Source organism: Ambystoma mexicanum, chromosome 6q, assembly GCF_040938575.1.
Source record: "Ambystoma mexicanum isolate Mex_15411 chromosome 6q, UKY_AmexF1_1, whole genome shotgun sequence".
Classification (NCBI taxonomy): domain Eukaryota; kingdom Metazoa; phylum Chordata; class Amphibia; order Caudata; family Ambystomatidae; genus Ambystoma; species Ambystoma mexicanum.
In genome coordinates, this window is record NC_090937.1 from 543,568,358 (window position 1) to 543,591,043 (window position 22,686).

Genomic DNA, 22,686 nt, shown 5'->3' on the forward strand with positions numbered 1-22,686 from the left:
ATTTGACCCACAAACGACTGGAACTCGACTGCATTCAAATTTTGGAGCTTCCAATCATAGGTTGAACGACTCAATGCGTGATGTATTTCAGAGTTCAAGGCACGAATGTTAGGGTCAGTCCACTTAACAGCATTCCGCCCTACCTTGGGCACTAAATTTAATTTTTGCCCACATTTTCTAATATTAAGAACCCAATAAAATTGTGCCATGAGAGCACAGTGGTCGCTCCAATCATTTGTAAGTATTTCAAATGACAGGCATGAGTTCATAAGGGAGAAATCTACAAAAATATAATCGATCAAAGAGGAACTATCCCCTCTGTGCCAAGTATGCCAACTACTAGCATTCCCTGATTCAGTGCTTTTCCCCACCAGTGGAAAAAGACCCCTACCTCCCAAATTTGTTATCCATTTCTGACCAGCCACTTCCTTCGCTGAAATACCCACACCAGTCATTTCCAATTCCTCCAATCTGTGAGAATATACACAATTTGCATTTAGATGTCCCATGACTATAACCCTGCCATCTGGGTGGTTTTCCATCCAGTCTTCCAGTACCCGACAAAGGAAATCTATGAATGGGCCAAACAATTCAATACCTTTATGCCTATAGATATTGAGTAATAGTAAAAAATAATTTATTTTGTTGAGGTCAGTTTGGTAACATTCTTATAAACAGTGGTTACAATCAGGGATCTATTGCTGCCACCTTTACATATGGCCCCCTCCCCCCTTCATTTATATGGGTCCCCCAGATAAAAGATGCCACCCAGTATGTTCCCAGTACCAATATAGGTATTGTAAAAACAATGGCAACAAAATGTATTCCACATTCATAACTATATGCGCGTGTAGTGCTTATCCTATTCTTACTGCTATCTGACTGTGCATTAGTTGTTGGCGTTGACTCCATCATCATGGCACCTAAAGAGATAATAAAAACAGGGTTGGTGTTAATAGACTTGCAGATGAGATTAGTAGGAGATAAAGCTGAGCTTTAGTGAGATAGAGACAAAGATAGTGAGAAAGAAAACGAGAGAGAGAGAGAGAGAGAGAGAGAGAGGGAGAAAGAGAGAGAGAGAGAGAGAGAGAGCGAGAGAGAGAGCACTACATTACACATTATACTATCTTTGTTGTTTTCATGTCATTCATCACTCTTATTATTTACATTTGAACCTGTGCTTCTTTACGTCCAGTATCCCTTTATGGTACTGCAACCCTTGTTTGATTGTTATCCAGTGTTTCAGGTTCTACGCTGTCATGTGCTTTTCTGACTTCTGAGAGGTGTATCCAGTACGGTAGCCTCTTCACTTTTACAGCCAGAGGGGTACAGTAGATCACCTCGTAAGGTCCATGGAATCTCGGGGAGTTCTGGTTCCTCACAAAGCTCTGCACATAAATGGATTCACCAGGCTTAAGGGTTGTGTGGGGCTGTCTGCCGCTGCAGTTGTTGTGTCCATTTTGCTTTCTCTTGTAAATGGTGGTGCAATTTGTTTTGCAATGCATCTTACTGCCCATGTTAGCTGGGTGAGATATTCTTTAAATTCTTCCCCTAAGAGAGTTGCTGTCCTATGTGCATCAGACATTCTCCGCACTGGTGACAAAGGCGTTTGCATGCGTCAACCAGTCACAATTTAGTTGGGGGGACAGGTGGTGGTCCTTGCTCGGTTGCATGCACAGCTGAAAAAGTGCCAACGGCAGACAGTATACAAAAAGTGGCACAGTTTGGATAACCTACTTTTAGGACAACCTAACAAGGAATTTGGCAGCACACTTTGCATCTGGGTGGGCACGTGGCCCTGCTTCCACCCATCGCGAAAAGGGACACACCACCACAATTACATATCTGGCTCCATTTCATCTATCTCCCATGTCTGCATAGTCAATGTGCAGCTCACAGAAGGGTCCTACAGAGAGTGGTAATGTCCCCCTTAATGTTCTGACAGTCATCCCTGGATTTAATACCTGGCAAGTTGTACATTCTATCACCATCTTGTTAAGATATTCCTGAAGGTTCGGGATAAACCAATCTTCCTGTAGATCGGCGAAAATGTGTTGCTTGGAAGTATATGCTGGGAAGTGTAACTGTTTTAATGCCACACACAAAAATTCTACAGACATAACCACTTTCCCCCTTGTCTCCTGTTGCCACAGTAAATCAACCGGCGACTGTTTGCACCCTCGTTTGGCCCATAACTATTACTCTGTGGGTGGGGCTCTCTTCTGTAACTCTATAATTTGGGCAATGGGTAGTGAATTATATCCCTCTGATTTAGATTTTCCTTGTTTGTTTATCACTATGTACTCTTTGACATTGGTATGGGCAGATATGCGGCTTCTTTGGCAGTTGTGTCCACGGCTGCATTTCCTACCGAGATTTTGTCATTATTATGTGTGTGTGCTTGACATTTCACTAGGGCCACTACAGAGGTTTCTGCAAGTGCCTCAATCAGTTTGTTCAATAACTCTGCATGTTGTACTGAGAACCCATCGGCTCTCCTGAACTGATAGTCCAGCATGTACAATAGTGGTTACGTATGCCGAATCCAAAGATATGGTTAATGCACACCCCTTTGCTGCATGGAGTTCTTCAATCAATGCCACTAGCTCTGCGGCTTGGGCGGAATAGTGCATGGGCCACCGTTTCTGTTTCTGTTTATAAATTTGTAACATGCTCCCGGTACCTGAGGGATTAAGGGCACAGACAAAAAAATCACATGACAAAGACACAGGGCCTAGATAACTGGTATATGCTGACAGACGGCTGACTAGCAGAGTCTAAGAGAAAAGAAAAGTCTTCAGTTTCTTCTTAAAGTCTTCCATAGTGACAATATTTCTAAGAGCAGGAGTCAAGGCATTCCATGCTAATGGGGCTGGCGTGCTGAATGCTCCATTGCGTGCTTTGTTTGTATTGCATTCAGTCGTTTTCAACAGATTTATATTATCAGATCTCAGACGATGAATGCTTGTTTTTTCATGATGGCTTCCATTAAATAGGATGGCATCTGACCCATAATACATGTGTGGGTTATGAGTAGCAACCTAAATCATACCCTAGCCTGTATGGGAGCTAATACAAGCTCTGTCTAGCCTCTGTCACATGGTCTCTGCAGGGAAGTCCTTTAATGACCCTCACTGCCCCATCTGGATAACATGAAGGCAGTGGACATCTGTCAGGGTAATGCCAACCAAGAGACTCCCACAATAATCCAGTTTGGAGCTGATAATAGATCTGGCTAGAATCTCTGCCTTTTTCTCAGAGACGATTAAAAGATGAAGATGGCACAACAGCTTGATAAAATAAGAAGAAGCGGAAACCAAACTGTTCACCTGGGCCTTCATATTCCGGTTCTTATCTAATATAATGCCTAAAATCTTCACCTTACTCTTTACCTCAATGATACAGTTATTTATGCTAAAATGATTGTACATGGGACCCAATTTTTCCAATTTAGTGTCCGAACCAACAATCATAAATTCAGTTTTGGCACTATTAAGTGCCAAACGATTCGCCACCATCCATTTTTTAATCTTCTGATATACTTGATTGATATGTATTTCATCCTCGCAATGTGATCCTGAGATTGGAATAACAAACTGTGTATCATAGGCAAAGTTGGAGAAAACAATCGCTTCTTGTTCTAGCATAAAGAAGAACAGAATCATAAAAATATTATAGAAGCACAGGGATATGCACGCTCCTTGCGGAACCCCATAAAACAACAGAACTGATTTTTCCTTTGCCAGATCACTCGCCACTCTCACCTACCTACAACTCAAGAATGATGTGATCCATTGGATAGCTTGAGGTGAAAAATTGACAATTTCCCTTAACCTGGTGGACAGAGAGGAATAGTCCACCAGGTCAAAGGCTGCCGAAAAGGTCAAGGATCATAAGTAAAGCTGTTTGACCTTCGTCCATGCCTTGATGAAAATTAGATTTTAATGCTAGAAGGGCAGTCTCTGTCCTGTGGTGTTGACGAAATCCAGATTGATATTTGAGAAGAATCTGGTTATTGTTTAGGAAGAGTGAGATCTGATTATATGCTACTCTATCCAGAATTTTCAACAAAAACATGGTATTTGTAATGTGTCTATAATTTGAAGATGTCAAGAGGCAAAGATTAGATTTTTTTAGTATAGGTGTGAACAAGGCATTTTTTATGTCATTTGGAATACTATACCGGCCAAAAGAGGCATTAACAAATTTCGTAAGTTCGGATCAGAATGGGTGAACACTCCTTAATCATAATTGCAGAGCAGGAGTCCCCATTGCAACTCATAATTTTTAATTAGGCACCAATTTTAGCAAGTTCAGCTTCTGATACAGGCGTGAAGTTAAATGTCTTCAACTCCTTATCCTTATTTGATAAAGTAAGGATATTTGCTTCTAAATCATTTTTACTAAAAGATAATGTTTTCTCTTCAATAGATTCTTTGATCTTTTCTCATTTACTGAACATTTCTTCCTGAATGTGTGTGCACCCAAGATCGTTCAAAATAAGATCTTGAGTGGGGCACTGGATATGTTCTTGCTCTTTTAACATTTTAAAGAGCTCTTTGCTATCTGACTTATCATTCCATATTTTCACATTCAATGACTTCTTTTTGGATGTAATCATGGTCAATTTGAACATGCTAACAACTTTTTTGTACGCATCCAAGCTAAGTGCGTCTCAACATTGTCACCAGGCATAAAACAATTGACTTTTTTTGGCTTCAGATTCGAAAGGTTGTCTTTAAACCATGCATTACTTGTGCGTTTTGATTGGTATTTAACCTTAACGGGGGCTAGCCTCTCCTTGGCTGTATTTAATGAATTTACCAAGCTATTTGTAATTTCTTCTAGGCTTCCTATATTGCCTATTTCTGTGTTCAAGGTCATGACCCATGAACTAAAGTTCACTAGAGTCCGTTTCTTGCAGCTTCTAACTGGTAAAGAGACCCTGGGCTCCATCAATCTTTTAGTAAAATAATTAATATGGGTCTGAAAATATATGCAAAAATTGTCCGACCAGGGGCAAGGTTTAACTGTAATGTTGAATAGGTTGAGATTATGGGGGGAGACCCAATCCAGGGTATGTCCCTTAATATGAGTAGGCTCTGTAATAAAAGGGAAAAAAAACAAGGAATCTAATGTAGTCTCCATAAACCCTGAATTGGTGTCTTCACCAGGACCTCATATTCCCCATCTTCTAACCTCATTGCTGCGGCTCCGGCATGTTTTTTACCTGTTCCCTGGCAAATGGACACTGATCTATCTATGAAGAACACTTCCCCTTCCTTCAATGCATTTTCTCTAGCTTTAGGAATATCCTCTCCTTCTCCCTCAAACTTGGTACAATTATGCTCCTGCATATCTTTCACTGTGCATGGCTCTGTAAGGAACGTGGCTGGGTTCACTGTTTTGCAACAAACCACATGAATATTGGGTCTGGATAGAATTATTTCATATGCTGGCGCCATTTGTGTGGTGAGGGCAGATTTTGACCTTTCAAGTATGGCAAACAGGGATTGCTCGACGTACAGGGTGACTGAACACCCCATGACAATGGTTGAGCTTTTTTCAATGGCAGAGGTGGCAGCTGCAAGAGCCTGTTTGCAAGCGAAGTGCCCTTGCATTACCGGGTTGAGTGTGCCACTGTAGTATGCCAGTGGTTTGTGGCCCATAGATCTTTTCTGTGTCAGTACAGCTGTCATTAATGTTCTATTGAAGTGGCAGAGTAACTAGAATTAACGTTCATAATCTGGCGTGGCTCGGGCTGGGGTTGTGGTGATCAATTCCTTTGGGCTTTCAAATGCTATCTGCATTTCTGCTGTCCATTTTATGTGTGTCTTTTCTTTCTGTGCTTCTTTTAGACCTTGCAAAAAGGGCCTCGTATAGGCTGCATAGTCTAATTTCCAGGCCCTATAGTATTTGCAGATCCCAAGGAACTTCTGCATATCTTAACTGTGTGGGGTCTGGCTGAGGCGTGTAATGTTGCCGCCCTGTCAGGTATTATTTGTTGACCATCTTTTGAACTCAATTGGCCCAAGTACAGTCAGACAGTACTGCAATTTGTCCTTGTCAACCTTGTAATCCTTTTGAGTGAGTAGCTGGAGGAGGGAACTGGAGTCTCTTCTGCAACTATCTTCACTTTCACTGCAGACAACTGCAGACTAGGAGGTTGTCTACGTACTGAATAATGGTACTTAGAACTTGAGTATTGCTGAGGTGTTTGTGTAATATTCTGTTAAATATGCTGGGGCTCTTGCAGTATTCTTGGGGCAACCAGCCGTTTTCATACCGCCTCCCACCCAATGTAAATGCTGTGAGATATTGCGAGTCTGGATCAAGGGGCACTGAGAAAAACGGGGACTCATTTTGTACAATATTGTTAAGTGTGCGGAGGTCCTGTATCATACGCCACAACCCACCTGTCGCTTTTTTGATGATGTACATGGCTGTGTTGCATGGTGAATTTGAGGGGACAATTTTCCCTTGCTGAAGTAGTGCATACAGTGCTTCTTGTATCCCTTCCTCCGCCACTCTGGGCAGTGTGTACTGCTTGACTGTGGGTAGTATTGCTCCTGGTTTTAGGGTGATCTTTTCAGGTGTCACTTCTCTCAATAGCACTACATCAGGGAGGTTTGTGTTTCACAGGTGAGAGAGCACTTGTTGCATGTCTGTGTCATAGTAGGAGTGTGGTGCACTGACAACAGCCATGAGGGGGCTTGGTACTTTTCTGTACTGTACCATCACTTAACAAGGGATACTTATTTCCAAAATAATTTCCCCGCAATTGTCGTCATCAGTGTACACTTCCTCATCTGTTAATTCGCGCAATGGTATGTTTGGATCAACGCACAGTACTGTGCGCCATTCGCATCCATGCATGTCCATTCCTATTTCCACTATTCTTTTTGTAGACACTTGTACTCCTTCTAAATCTAGTGACAATATTGTGACAGCAACCATTTTGGGGGCAGCTACAGGATGGAACACAAAGTCAGAGGGCACCTTCCATTCTTTCCTAGTGAACTCAGGTACGGCCCTAGCCAGGACCCTGATGCCGTACACAAACATGTTGGGATTTACTAGCACCATCCTGACCTTACGTTCATTGGCCATGGTATCTATCAACAGTATCGCTCGGAGGGGACACATGCCTGGAGTGGAACAAACAATCCCTCGTTCAGTGAATGATATTGTCATATTTAACTTGCTCCCCAACAGATGAACAGGGGAACTCCCACAATAAAGTATGGGGGCCTATTTCCCCCCCCTATCTTGACATCCAAATCTTCTGTCAAAGGAACCATCACTACAGCCCCAGAGATCCCTTGCGTCATAAGATTTTTAATTTTTGAAAATCCCCCTCACATATACATGATTCCTCCGCCTGAGTACACCATAAAGATGAACTGAGTGTTTCCTATCTCTGCCCCCACCAGTGTTTCCTCTTCTGGATTGAAGGTAGTGAATAGGACTGGACACGCAAGTGCTCTCTGTGGGTTGTCTTAATCGGGGTGGGTATCTGTCCCGAGGCAAGAGAAAATATTCTCACTGAGCACGCAGGCCCCTTGGTTGGGTTCTGGTGCGCTGTTTGGGGTGGTGGCGAAAGCATTGTTGTGATGGTGGGCCGTTTGATTGGAGTGGTTTTGCTGTGATTACATGTTATGTGAGGGGTTATGGAGTGTATTATAGCCAGGTGTTGGATGGTGTGGCTGTGCATCTTGTAAAGGTTGCTCGTATGTACCTTGTGTAAGGCCGTGCGGGCTCCCCTGGTGGGGGTGTCCGCATTGGGGTGGACTGTAGTATGGTTGGTTACATTGGTAGTTTCCACCTTGCCTGCTGCGTCATTCACGTGAAAAGTGCCCCCACCTCCCGCATGACCAGCATTGTCCTGGATTCCCTCCTCTGGGCCCTTGCCCCCGATATCCACCTCCTCTTCGTCCCCAGAACCCACTTCATCCTCTTGCAGGTCTTCCTTGCCACTGGGGTCCCATGTACTGCACCTCTCCTCCCCACTGCTCCTGCCCATTGTATGCCCACATTGCAGCCATCCTTGCCTGTGTTGCTACAGAAACACCTCCCTCCTCCCCTGGCTGTTCTAAGGGCACTGCTGCTGTGAATGCCACGACCTTCACCAATTTCTTCTGTACCCGTTTTGCTTCTTCAGCTAATCTCCTCTGAATTGTTTCCTTCTCCCTCTCTTTGATCCTCCTACAGTGGTGTACTATAATGCTCTGAATCTCAGGCCAGCCTTTGGCTTCTATACCTGCTATATTATCAAGGCCCTTCTGTACTTCCTTTGAGATGCCTTGCTTAATTATGAAGTAAAATAGCGAGGTAGTCTGGTCCCATGTGGTGCCTGTCTCTGCTTGCCACATCTCCTGCACTTGACAAATGAACTGAACAGCATCTTCCTCATGCCCCATAGTGCACTGCATTTTAGAGTATAAATCAGGGGTGTCAGGGAAGGTTCTTCTTAGGGCATCCCATACCTGCACCCACACATTATTAAATAAGGCCACGTAATGAGTATCATTACTTATTGTCACTCCCGGGAGCCACGCTTTCACCCATACTGAGTCTTCTTGATATCCTACTGCTTACAGCAAGAGGCTTTTAATATCTTCTATAGTCAGGGGCAACCCGGCTGTATTTTTCTCAAAAGCATAGATTAATTCCCAGGCTCTTGCCCTGAGCGGAGAAGGGATTTAAGAAGATTATGTTTTACATGATGGGGCCACCCCACTCCCTTATGGATAAGAGGCATCTGTAGCTTCGACTGTGTTTCACCACTGTTCACCTTTGTTCCTTTCTTCTTTGCTAGAGCCACCCATCCCATTCTATTTATGAGCCTCCCCTCCCACGTTTCTGCCATTCTAGGGGAATTCCATTGCACCTGCTGCATCTCTCCCATGGCACCTTCTTCCAACTCGTCGAAATCACTCCAATACTCTTCATCCCTCTCTGAGGCCACAGTGTCATACCACACACTTTCAAGTTCTCCTTCCCTCTCGTCCTGCTCCGCTCGTATGGGAGCACTGTCAGTTCTAAAGATCTATTTCCATTTATCTTCAGGTATCGGAAGGGTGCCCCTTGGTTGTTGGGGCCCTTCTTCAGCAACTCGTGCTGCTTCGCACACTCTCCGTAAGCGAGCTAATTCTGTACGGGTGGACATTAGTACTACCACAAGATCTTGAGTTTTTGATCCAGTGGGGGCAGGGGTGGTTGTTAATGGGTCGTAAGGTGGTGGTGGGGCAGTACTGGGAGTGGTTTGCACGCTTCCTCCAGATACATATTTTGGATCTGTGTACCCCTCTGCTGGCCTCGTCTGCAATGGATATATTTTCTTGGGTTCTTCCTCCCCTCTCTCCTTCTCATCCTCATCTCCCTTCATTATTGCGGGTGACCCTAACCCCTTCTCCCTCTTATTTGTGGTGGGTGTTTCCTCGAACATCCAACACAAATCTAACACTTTCCGTCTCTTTCGGAGCTGTTTCCCTTTATACTTTGCCGTCAGATACATGGATAGGTGTTCTAATGCACCCTTGTCAAAGGACCCCTCCTCTAGCCAATCATGGGATAGTCCCTCCCCCTCTGTTTCGTTTACCCATTGACTGTGGTACTTCTTGATTCGCTCACTATACAGGGGGAGATGCTTACAAATATGTGATAGTGGAGTATCCATTCCCATGAACAAAATACCCTTTTCCCCCTTTTTTGGGTATTGTATCCCCAGGGCTTTGTAGGGCCTTCTCTTTATTTCACCCCCTTTTAATCCCCCTGTGTTATCCTTTCAATATCTTAGAACCTTTATCTTAAACATTACAATACATTGTACAATTACATACAAAAACATGGAACATTTAAAAAACCAACAGAACAAATCAAGAACTATGATCAGAAAACATATACTGCTCCCCCCTTTCTTAGAGCATATTCACTTCCTCACTCGCCCCACACTCACATCAACTCTGCTCCTCCTGGGCCTTCCTCCACATAGTTTATGAAACACTGAAAATAAGAAGCTAAAACAACAAACTAAAACGACAACCACTTCTTATTCCCGAGCCCACTTATTATATGGGGCTCCTACTTATGTCTCCATATTTATTCTCCACACTGGTCGGGACAGTGCACTGAGGTGCCGCCTTCCACCCCCTTTCATAGCTAGCTTCCAGTATCTTCTTTGTATTTTCACCTTATCTCTCGTATAAAAAACGAATGGCCATAAAAACAAAAAGCGCTTCATTTCCAACCCTTGCGTGTTCCCTTCAATCATACCGCTCTATATTTCCCACATCTCAACATTTGTTTTTCCTTGCAATTTATACTCACGTGCCTGTGTTCTTCCAAGAGCCTCTCTTTGTGGTCTATCCACAACACATGGGCCTCTCCCTGGGGCCGCACCCGGCTCAGGCGAGCAGTAGGGTATTTGCAAAGCCGGAACCCACAAGAACATTTTTCTTCTGCGTACATGTTTTTGGGGACTGGTCAGCCGTAGGTGGGGGTGGCCTTGCCGGAGAAGCCCTGGTTCTCACCTCAGGTATGGGGGACTCGAGGAAATCAAGTTGGTGTCACCAAAGGAAGGTCGGCTCCCTAACAGGCTTCTTCATAGTATGCAAAAATAAGGACAATACACCCTGTTAGGGAATGAGACCAGGAAATAAGATGCAAGGATAACAAACTTTGTGTAAATTAAAGTATGCAAGCAAATAACTCTGCCAAAAAGTGCACGGGTAGCACATTAAAAAGGCATTAAACGCCATGGATGACATCATACATAAGGATACATTTAAACATCTTTGGTTGGTTGGGGCTATACACTGAACCCGGCTCAATATGGGATGCCTGGGCTCCATTGGCTTTTGCTCCTCAGTCGATCATGATGCACGTGGCATTGCTGGGCTCATCTCTGCAGTGAAGGTCAGGGCAACATTTGAAACATCCCTAACTGTCTAAGATAAACAACAGGAACTGATAATACGAGAATAATTGGTTAATATATTGGCATTTCAATGTCAGCATTCTAGACCTTCATTGATACTGAGGTATATCTCCCAGGTGTCCCCCCCCCCCCCTGGTTTCGATCTATTATTTATGTTCCCTGATGCCCCATAACAATAACAGACATGTGTTGATTTGGCAAGAATATATTAACACGCAGGATTAAGTCTATGGTGGGTGTTCTGGAATGGTCAGTATGAGGGGGTCAGATGGGTATCGACATGAAAGAAAGCGGACAGTCAGGCACAGGTCGGCTCCGACATGGAGAGGTGGGTTAGAAAAGTTTTTTGCAAAAGTCTTTCTCGTGTGCGTCTCTATGCGCCAAACCATGTTTGGTTCCTTTGCTCACCGTCTTTTTGCGGGCTTCTGCACAGAAGCCCTCCTTTAGGCGCCTGAAAGTCTGGGGAGGCAGGATGTGAGGGAGGGGTTTTAGGACCCCTGCTATGGGTTCCCTTGATAACCCACGTCGCACTTCTGTTTGATTGGCTGGGTGACTGTCCCCACCAGAACAGCCACCCTTCTGTGTGATTGACAGCCAGGCTGTGTGAATGGGGGAAAACTGCATAAAAAGCAGGTTCCTGGGTCTGGAAGAGCAGAGTCATCAATGGAACGAGATAACCGAAGAGGAGCTGACAGAAGAGGACCCCTACAATGACTGAACTGCCCGGTGAAGCCCTCCTGCAGGTCTGAATCTTCAGACTCCAACGACAGAGAGGATCTTCCAAGAATCTTCTTCCCTTGAGCTGCTGGGACCAACCAGTTTACCCAAACTCAAAGCCAGGACCCCCCACTTCTGGTCAAATTCACTGTACAGAGCTACAGTGGGCCGGATAGCCAGGAAGATCTGACCCTTCTTTGGTTTTAAGGAGTCCACCTTTTATTTGTTGCTTTGCTCTGTTGCTGGTTTCTTCCCTGGGTAGTGCAGGACCCTCCAGTCTTCCTACTTCTTGTCAGTCCGACAGTCGCTTCAGGAACCGTGAGCCTGCTGAAACTACCAGGAAAGCCCGCCGCAGCTACAGCTTCTTCTCCATTTAAGGTACTGTTCAACATCCGGTTGTTTGTTTCATCCAGCCGCGATGGAAGGGTGTGAAACCTTTCACCAATCCGAGGGCTTGTCCTTCTCTTCTCTTTAAGCTAACTTTCCTGCCGACCAACTTCCTTCTGAACTCTTGGCAAAGACTTAACTGCAAACTACCCTGAACTGTGTGAATTTGAGCAAAAGACTTTTGTCCTGTTGACTTTGGCCCTAAGCCTATTTTTCTTGATTCCATCACTCTAGTTCCTTTTTCTATACTGCCCTGCTTACTTACCTGTTAGTACTGCTTCCTTTCTGCCTAACTTTGTCTTTCCCTACCTTTTTAATGAACAGAGTGCCATTTTGCTCCCACTTCATATTGGGAGCTTAACGTCTGGAACCCATGGGGAGTGGTGTGGTGAATAAAGAGTGTGATTTTTGAACTGCTTCACTTTAGTGAAATGTTATACAACTGAAGAGTAAATAAATGTATATTATTTTACTTGGAAACCTTGAGCCTTTGTTTGTTTGAATCATAGTAACTGCTGTCCTTTGTTTAACTATTTGATACTGCTCACTTGCTCTTGAGATAAGTCTGGCTTCTCAGCCATTGCTACCACTTTACTGTGTAGTACAGACTTGTAACAAAGGTGGATTTGTGCTGCCACTTGTAGTCCTAATTGTGTGTAATGCTCCCAAAGGGTACTGCATATAATTCTGCATAACAGCCAGAAACACTGGCTCAATGCACGCTATGCGGGTATGACCTCCCGCATGCGAATCAGTGCCTGGCAAATGGGCACATGTGTGGGAGATGTGGGTCAGTGGGCCATTTCACATGCAAGTGTAAAGCCCCAGGGCCGGTCATCACACCATGAGGCTCCACCAAGATGAGCATGTTTGCTCAGAGATGATTCCTGATGCTTGTCCTATTGGATCAGGTTGAGGATCAGCAGGTGCATGACCCGGACCCAGAGGATGAGGACAAAGACATATTTTTCATCTCCAGCCTCAATGACTTGAAAAGTTAGAGGACGAGACTGCCGAGATGTGCACTATCGGTGGATGGGTGTGAGATCCCAGTTTTAATAGACACTGGCGCCTCTGTGAGCATAAATGCTGTGGAACTCTAAGAGGGACTACTGGTCCGCCACCCCTAGTACGGGCTAAAGTAAGGATCTTCACTTTTGGTGTCAAATAACTACTCCCTCTAAAATGGGCCTTTGTATTGAGAGTCGGCATTGGACTGAACACCATCAAAGTGAGATTCTTTGTTACCAATGTCAGCAAGGACACTCTGTTAAGTTGTGCCACGGCCGAGGCCCTAAAGATAGTCAGCTTCATATATGGGGTCTATGTGGAGGATATCCATGAGCTGCTGTGAAAATTTGAAGAAGTGTTTGTCGTGTAGGTAAATTAAAAGGGGATCCTGTCAAGCTGCACATTTATGAATCCATCCACCCATGGCGCTCAAACACAGGAGGGTGTCATTCAACCTTAGGGACCATGTGGACAAGGAGATAGAACATCTATTGTAAATGGACATCATTGAGACGGTGTAGGGGCCAACCCCGTGGTTGTCACCAATCGTGGTGGCCCAGAAGCCAAAGCAGCCAGATTCAGTCTGGATATGTGTGGAAATGTGCCTTCCCAACAAGGCCATTAAGCGAGAACATCACATCACGCCCATCCTAGTCGACATCATTGTGGAGTTACAAGGGGCAAGGTTCTTCTCTAAGTTGGGCCTGAGGGAGGGATATCATCAGGTGGTTCTGCACTCTGAGTCGCGATACAAGGTGACATTTATGACTCACAGAGGCTTGTATAGATACAAGAGGCTTAGCTTTGGTATATTGTCGGACTCATAAGTATTCCAAAACATTGTGTGGGGGTGCTGGCTGACATGGCCGGAGTGAATAACATCAGTGATGACATTTTGGTGTTTGCTGAATCTGAAACTGAGCACATGGAAAGTCTGGAGAAAATGTTAGAGGATCCAATCATTGAGACTGACTCTCCACAAGGAAAAATGTGCATTTTTCAAGGAGAAGATTGAGTTCTTTGGTTTCGTATTCCAGCAAGGGGGAGTGTCACCGGACCCCACGAAGGTTAAGGACATCAAGGAAGCCATACCACCAGAATCAGTCACCGGGTTGCGAAGCTTCCTCAGTATGGTAACATATTGCAGGCGCTTCATCCAGAACCTAGCGACAATATGAGAACCACTGCGAAACCTGACTAAGAAGGAATGTACTTGGCAGTGTGGCCCGCTCGAACAGAATGCATTCAAAGAGATCAGGCAGCCCTGGCAGCTCAGAGCACCATGGCATTCTTCAACCCGGCCATGGCATCAGAGATCGTAGTTGATGCAAGCCCGTTTGGACAGGGAGCGGTACTGACCCAGCAGAATTTAAAAAGAGATGTCATGCCAGTTGTACTTGCAAGCAGGGCACTGACAGACACTGAGCAACAGTACTCCCAAATGGAGCGGAAGGCCCTGGGATGCTCTGGGGGTGCATGCATTTACGGCTCTATATACTGGGAAGGCCGGTGACCTATGGTGACCAATCATAAACCGTTATTGCCCATCTTGGCGGGATGATCATCAAAGCCTCCAGAACGCATTGAGCGGTGGATGCTAGCTCTCCTAGAGTAGGATGTCTCTTTGGTATATCAACAGGGGGCAAAATAATGCCACAGGCTATCTGTCCAGGCACCCTGAGAAGTCTGAAGCGGGGGACGGAGACATGGATGTCGAGGAATATGTAAAAATGGTGGCTGTGTCCAATGTACTGAACTCCATGTCAGTGCAGGAGATGGCAGACCACTCCACTGGCGAGGTTCCATGTTTTAAAATCGCAGCAAAAATGGCTGTGGACACAAAAAAATGCAGCAAAAAGGCTATGGTTTGCCGCCGCAGTCCATGTAAAGGATGCGGGGGACACCCCTGCAACTCCCGGACCCTTTATACCATTTCAGGTGAGCGGGGACACCCCCACAACCCCTGCACCCCTTAAATGGTGTAACGGGGTACACCTTTAACGGGTCAAACCATAGCATTTTTGCCGAGATTTTTTGTACAGGAGACATTTTTGCTGCAATTTTATCACTGCATACCAATGGCGATGAATGTTTCTGTTTGCTCCGGGAAACTCTCAGCAAAGGAGACTGGAAGTGGGCCCTGATGGGGTTAGACAAGCACACGCAGGAGGTGAAGGTTACGCTAGAACAGTTATGGAAGGTGAGAAATCAGTTGTCCTTCACTGACTCGGGGCTGCTGTTGAGGGGCCAGAAAACAGTGGTACCGTCAGTGCCAGTGGCAAAGGTCATAGCTCTGGCACATCACAGGCATCAGGGGTCAGCCAAAACCAAGTCCCAACTAAGGTTGAAGGTGTGGTTCCCCAATCTGGAACTGCTCATTGACGAGTTTGTGAGAAACTGCGTGTGGTGTCAGGCTCCCGCCCCCTGCAGAGGGAGCCCCAGATCGAGTCGATGCCAAGAAGAACCAAGCTGAGGGAAATTGTGCACATGGATTTTGGCTCAGTAGGGAGAGAGACACACTTCCTTGTGGCGATAGATGAGAGGACCAGATACCCGGAAGGGGATTTGTCAATATCATTTGAGAACATCGTACCAGTGTTGGAGAAAATGTTTGCATCTCATGGGTTACTGGAGTAGGTGTGCACAAATAATGGCCCGCCTTTCCAAGTGGAGAGTTTTGCAGCCTTCCTGAGGGGGTGCTGAGTCAAGCACCAGAATATCTCTCTGCTGTGGCCCAAAGCTAATGGGGAAGCCGAGCACTTCATGCAGATGCCGAACAAGGTATTCTGTATAGCTCATGGGCAGGGGCAATCTCTACATCGAGCCCTATATCAATTTCTGAGGGAAAATAGGGCCACTCCACACAGGTCAGCCGGTGTTGCCCCTGCGCAGGTCATGTTCCAAAGGTAACCGCACAGTCTCTTACCAGACAGCACAGACAGAAAACCCATGGTGATCGATGAGGAGCAGGTGGCTGATGACCGCCAGAGGTGAAATGAGGGTGAAATGAGAAGGAGAATATCAGGAAGAAATTGCGACTGCCCGACATATCGCTGGGGGATCAGGTGCAAGTCAGGAACCGGCACCGGAAAGGCAAGATCTTGCTGCCCTATAACCCACATCCTCTGGATGTGGTAGAAGTTAAAGGGGCCATGGTGACTGCATCAGATTGGAACAAGACAGGGACCCGCAACTCCAGTTTCTTCCAAAGTCTCGGTGGCCATCACCCTGTCGATCCAAGCCTGGTGTGGAATGAGACCAATCTGCATCCTGAATGCACCTGGAGCCCCTCAGGAGTGACAGATCCAGGCCCAGGTGGGGAGGACGAAACCCAAGGACGCACAGGTAGGAGATACCCACAGAGGGAGTCCTCATGCTGTCTGTCACGCCTGAAGGACTATGTGATTGATGAATAATGTGTTGTTAACATTGAACTGGAATAAGGCACAGGCTGTTATAAGTGTGACGTTTTGAAGTTTAGTTAGGCTTCTTTTAAGTATTTGCTGTAAGAACAGGGTGGTTGTGTTGTTATATTTTCATTGTTATGAAAAAGGAGGGATGTGGTGACGCACCTCACCCCATGTTTTTGTGAACCGAGTGAGTATTGGCAAATGATTGACGTCTTCTTTGCACTTTGAAAGTGGACTTCACATCGAAGACCAGGAAGCCACAGTGGGGAGTGGTCCTGTCTGGTGCCTACCATTTTATCAGTAGCCCCAATAAATTGAAGGTTCTTTTCTATTTTAAAACCGGACAGGCCATCTAACAATTCTGGAATCTGATATTTGATGGTGCATGATTAACCCTTAAAAGAATCAAAGCGTGCTGCTTGCTCTCTTTTCAGAATTATGCAATCATAATCATATCTTATGTAAACCTTCAACCTATTTATATTTTCATTGATCCAATGTTCTTAGTTGTCATGTTATCACAGAAATAGTTGTAACAGTCACGTGCCTTACTAATGTCTAAATTGGTGATGTCTAAATTGGTGTTTGTGTTTAATATAAATGGTTCATGCAAATCTGCAGGGGCGAATCATGCTTGGGGCGTGATTGCTTGTGAGTTTGCAGGCAATTAGTTTCCTCTCTTTGCATTGCAGCAGCACAACGATGAGTGTCTGCTTTAGAGCTGCACTTGCCATTTAAGATACGAACGCTTTTGGCAATTGAGGGGGTGTTGATGACATGGTCCAGTTAGCAAATTATGCATGTCATCCCATAGAGGAGGCATGGTCATAATGCTAATTTGTTAAGGGCTTTTTACCGTGTGCGCAAAGCATTGTTAATTGTTGTCAGGTTGTCACCTTCACCCGTGCTCTTCTTCAGAAACGCTTGTGTTACATGATAACTCATTATGCGGTAAAGGACAGAGCGTCTATGTTCAGGAATCGCATGCCATCTTTAGAAACATCAGCCTCCACTAATTAATAGTCGTCATTCATACTTTCCACGGTGCTCACTTAACAAACCTCGCAATATTTTGTCTTTAATCAAAATGAAGCACGTTCATTTCTTAATAATCTATTTTTCATGACACAACAATAATCTATAGAGATACAGGCCCTCCACACTTTAGTTTAACCTGTTGGTACTTTTAGAAGGCCAATTTGTTTTTTTAAGACTAAGGGCCTCATTACACGGAAGGCGGTAATGGTTAACGGCCACCGTTAATGGTAACGGTGACCGTTAACCATTACTGCCTTACTATGAGGTCCCTTAGCGGGTTGGTGCTTTAACGCCTGCTTTTTGCAGGCGTTAAAATCCAACCCGCTAAGGGACCTCGGAGCTAATTACGGCACCGCAAAATTGCGGTGCCGTAATTAGTGCCTTCCCCATTCCCATAGAGCCCTATGGGGCAGAAATGGGAATGGGGAAGGGCAATGGCGGAAGGGGGATTTACCGCCCCACCAACCTTGGAATGGGGCGGTAAATCCCCTTTCCGCCAAGGCGGTGCCGGTATTTTACCGGCATGAGCTATGGTGCTAATAGCGCCATGACTCACCGCCTTCCGTGTAATGAGGCCCTAAAAAGCTAAACGTTCCCAAAGCGTAAGTCTCACAAATAACGTGTTCTTGCTTTCCTCTGCATTTTAACTTTATACTTCCTGTGGTAAAATGGTTATTTTTTAGTCTGAATCTGCAACAAAAACAAGAAATGTTCACTCTCAGTTGCCTTGGACAGATTAAGGAGCAGCAGGAAATATAAGCAAAGCATCACTTCCCACCATATGGACCAAGATTCCCCAAGTTACTTGTGTAGGCAAAGTATTTTTTTAAAATGTTACTCTACAAACAATGCATTCTCTCTCCACTGTCATTAAAGTGGCCAGTCAGCAAAGGCACCCCTTTCCATACTCTTGATGTTCTTGCCCCTGTCATGAGGATCCACTTGAAGCCCAAAGCCAAGTGCAAATCTTGGTACGACTCAGACCTCATCACCCTTAAACGCAAGTGCAGGCTGGTTGAGAGGAAATGGCGTGCTTCCGGTACATCCCCTGACAAACTGGCCTGCCGCCTGCTCCAAAGGCAATACCGGCTCTTCGTACACAAAAAGAAGAGAGCCCTCATCCAAGCCCACAACTCTGCAGCATCTAAAAACTCAGCCAAACTCTTTAAAATTGTTAGGGAGAATTCTCTGTTTAGGCTGAATTTCCTAACCTAGTGAGTCCCCCAGCAGCTTTGCTGGATTTCGGGAGTTTGTTTTTTTCCATCCTGCCAAGAGTGAGACTCTTTTTCTCCCACTCTTGGACATGTATGTGTGTAATTCCTTTGAATGTCAATGTGTTCTATGGGCTATGGGGTCTTTTACTCCATAGGGTCTCATATGTTTTTCTATGTGTGTTACACCGCACCCTATGTGCCGTAACACTGGGGCGTCCTAGCGGACCCCCACCATAGACTCCATACCTGGGGACTGACTACTGTCTCCCCGGGCATGTAAAGTCACCATTGGCTTTACTAGACCTAAATTTACTAACAGAACTAGTACAAACCATCTTATTGTGGACGTACTAGTAGGGGTAATTCGATTACTCCTGGATCTGTTATTCAAGGGGGCACTGTCCCGTCCCGCCTCGTCGAGTTTTGGCTGGTGGCAGTGGAAACTACTTGTTATGTTCGACCCCGAGCGTAACCCTATGGGATTCGTCCCATTGTTGGAGATTGATACTTTTCCTCGTTAATCTCTAACATACCACCGGTCTACTTATCTTAAATAAGTTTATCGAATGGTATTTTCTGCCAGAACTCGGTTTGTAAAATGGCGTCTGTGTTCGTCTCTTTGACTCCTAAACCAAAGGTTGAGCCCTTTGTTCCACTTTTGGCGGGCCTCTGGACAGAGACCCTCCAAAGTGGTGCCATTCTGTCTGGGTTACCACAGGGGTGTGGGAGGGGGCTTAGGCACCCTGGACCGAGTTGCCTTGCCAACTCCGGTCGCACTCTGGAGTGATTGGCCCAAGTGGTGAGCCTCCCTGCTCACCACTTAGCATGTGTTGATTGACAGCTAGGCTGAATGAATGGGGGTTTTCTGCATAAAAGCAGGGCTTTTGGGACTGGAACTTCAGAAGTCGCCACAGGAACTAAGAATCCGACGAGGGTAACGCTGAGCCGACCTTCACGACGACACCTCCGGTGGAGCCCTGCGGAACCGACTCACCACTTCCCGACGACAGAGGAGATCTCCCTGCCGGTGAATCTCTTCCCCTGGCTGGTGGGAACAACCAGTCCCCTTTGCTTTTTATTCGCCTCAGGACGCAGTGGTCGAATTGCCCGTGCAGAGCACCCCGGCAACCGGATAGCCACTACCCCTGTACCACGACCAAAAGGTGGTGCCTTGTGACGGAGCACCCCGCGGCTGGTCTCTTCCCTGGTGGTGCACCAGACTTCACTTTTCTTCGACGACGAGAACATCTCTACTCCCGACGTGCATCCACCAACAGGAACAACTGCCCCCGCCGGAGCTGCCCTCCACAACAAGGTATCGTGTCCGCCTGGCTTCCCTTTCGATCGGTTCGAGTGAGGTGTCTTAATCCTCTCCTTTCTGTTGGGTCGCCTCCAAGCTTTCTCACTTATTGTTCTGAACTGGTTCAATCTGCCGATAACAATTTGCTACAAAGACTCGAGCGTATCTCCACTGGAGACCTTTGGGACATATCGCCTTGCCTCTCTCCGAGTGGGCCTGGCCTCTGAACTTTATGATCTATTGTGGTTTTTGCCTTCTTGTCGTGCATTCTTTCCCGTGAAGTATTGAACTGTGTTGATTTCGTAACCTGCCTATTTTTCTCTCCCGTCCTAACTAATATTAGAGTGCCATCTAGTTTGAGGCATACACCTCTGTCTGCAAATAAGTGGTGCTGGTATAACCTAGACTTGTCGAAATATTGTTAGGGGGTTTGATCGTTTCTTCTTCGTAGAGTAATTGTGATTGATTTGTTTGCCGTGATAGTGCCATAGTGTTTTTGATAGATGTTTCGTTATAAATAAATACCTTAATATCTTTACACTGAGCCTCGTTGCGTGTTTGCTTGTCTTACTGCGAAGAATTGCCCTATCTTGTATACTCCACATACTGGTTACCTCTTCTTGAGGGAAGTCTGACTGCTCAGCCACAGCTACCAAGTGAATCTGTGTGGTACAGACTGCTACCAAGTGGGTTCACCGCCAAACGCCTGTAGTCCTAAATCTTTTGCAGTGGTCCCAGAGGGAACTGCACAGGTTTCCGCCTAACACTGGTGTACAGCGGTGGGATTTGTATTGAGTATACAGTTTAGAGTGCTTTTCGACACTTTGGGATAACTAACCACAAAACTTAGCACTATAAAGCAACTTTCAAAAACATGTCTACGATGGAAACTTACAGTCAAGAGTCCTTGTTAGGTGAAAATACTGAGAGTTTGTGAGCTCTCTGTAGGAAAGAGAATCTTCCTGCAAGAGGCAAGAAGTTAGAATTAATAGAGAGATTGCTGGCGAACCAAAGTCTGGGTACTGGTTCAGAGGAACCAATCTCTCCAGCAAATGTAGATGACAGTGATGGTGTTGATCTAAATCGTAATTCTGATGATAGCGATGAAGAGGCTGACGAGGACGGAGAGGCTAACAAAACTGTCTCCCCTGCTCCTCTACCTGCCTTATCAGCTGTGCCTACGGGGCCCATACCAGGTCCCACAAGTAACCCTGCTTATTTTGAACTTGAAAAAATGAAGCTCGAATTAGAATACAAACGGTTCTTGGCTCAATCTGAACGAAACCAAGAGCTTGAGTTCAGACGGATGAATGCCCAGGCTGAGCAGAAGCAAGCTGAGTTAAGACTCAGGGAAATAGAACTTAATCACAAGTTAGAGATGAAAAAGTTGTCTATGGAAAATGCTTCTCTCTCCTCTGGTTCCTCTAGGAGCTCCAGACCCAAAAAAACCCGGATGCCGAAGGAATTAGTGGGTATGTACGAACCGAGATTGGATGTGTTGGATTGGTTGAAACTGTTTGAGTACAATCATGGGATCCAGGACATCACTGGGAATGATTTACTTCCCTGGTTGTTCTCTAGGCTCCCTCCTGTTGCGACTGATGTGGTAATGGAGTTGGGGGAGGCAGATAAGACGGATTACGAAAGTGTGAAACTAGCTTTGATAGCTAGATTCGGGAAGACCCCTTCCCAGTATCTTAAGAGGTTTAGAAACCTCAAAAAGCATGATGGTACCCCTTGGGCTACCTGGGTGAGTGAAGGGTTGAAAAACTTAGAGGGATGGATTAAGGGTTACAAAGTGAACACTTATGAGGGTATGAGGAATCTTTTTATGTTGGAGTCTATTTATGATGCCTGTTCTCCTGAGCTCAGACAGCACTTGGCTGATTCGAAGGAAATGGATTCCCAGAAGCTGGCTAAGGCTGCTGACTTATGGGTTGCCAACAGGGCTACTCATAAGGATTCTGGGGCAACTCAGAAAAAGGATGAGGGAAAACAGCCTAAAAAAGACTCAAAAGAGAATTCTAATAACTCAAATTCCAAAGAGGGCCCCAAACAAAACCAGAAGGGTAAGCCACAAGGAAAGCCACAGCAGAATAGTGTGTCTTCTGGTGCCAAACCGGAAGGAGGTCAGAACAAGCCACCATTCTAGAAAGCATTCGGTAAATGCTTTGTTTGTGGCTCGATTGAACACGTGAACGGAGATCCCAGATGTAAGGGTAAACCTTCAGGGGTCCAGCTTGTCTCCTTAGCCTTCGCTCCAGAGGAGGAAGTCCAAATGGCAAGTGGAAACTTTCTACTGCTATGTGACGAACCCATTGGAGTCTCAGCCAGCGTTTCTTTAGTATCTCTGGGGTTGTGGGAACAACAGAATTTAGATGTCTATAATTCTATCCCCGATAATACTAAAGAGTATTATAAGGACAGTGTCCAGGTGAATGGTCAGGAGACTCCTGCCATTGGGGACACTGGGGCCAGCATAACTGTGGTGGATAAATCATTTTTTCAGGCTGAGGATGTTGCTAAGGCACCCAAACGCCTCACCAAGTTAGCTGGAGGGCCTGTGCAGATGCTTCCCCAATTACCAGTTCTCATCCAGTGTAACGACATGACTGTGAAGATACCTGTCAGCATACAGAGTGAGGTACCAGGACGCGTACTGTTGGGTAA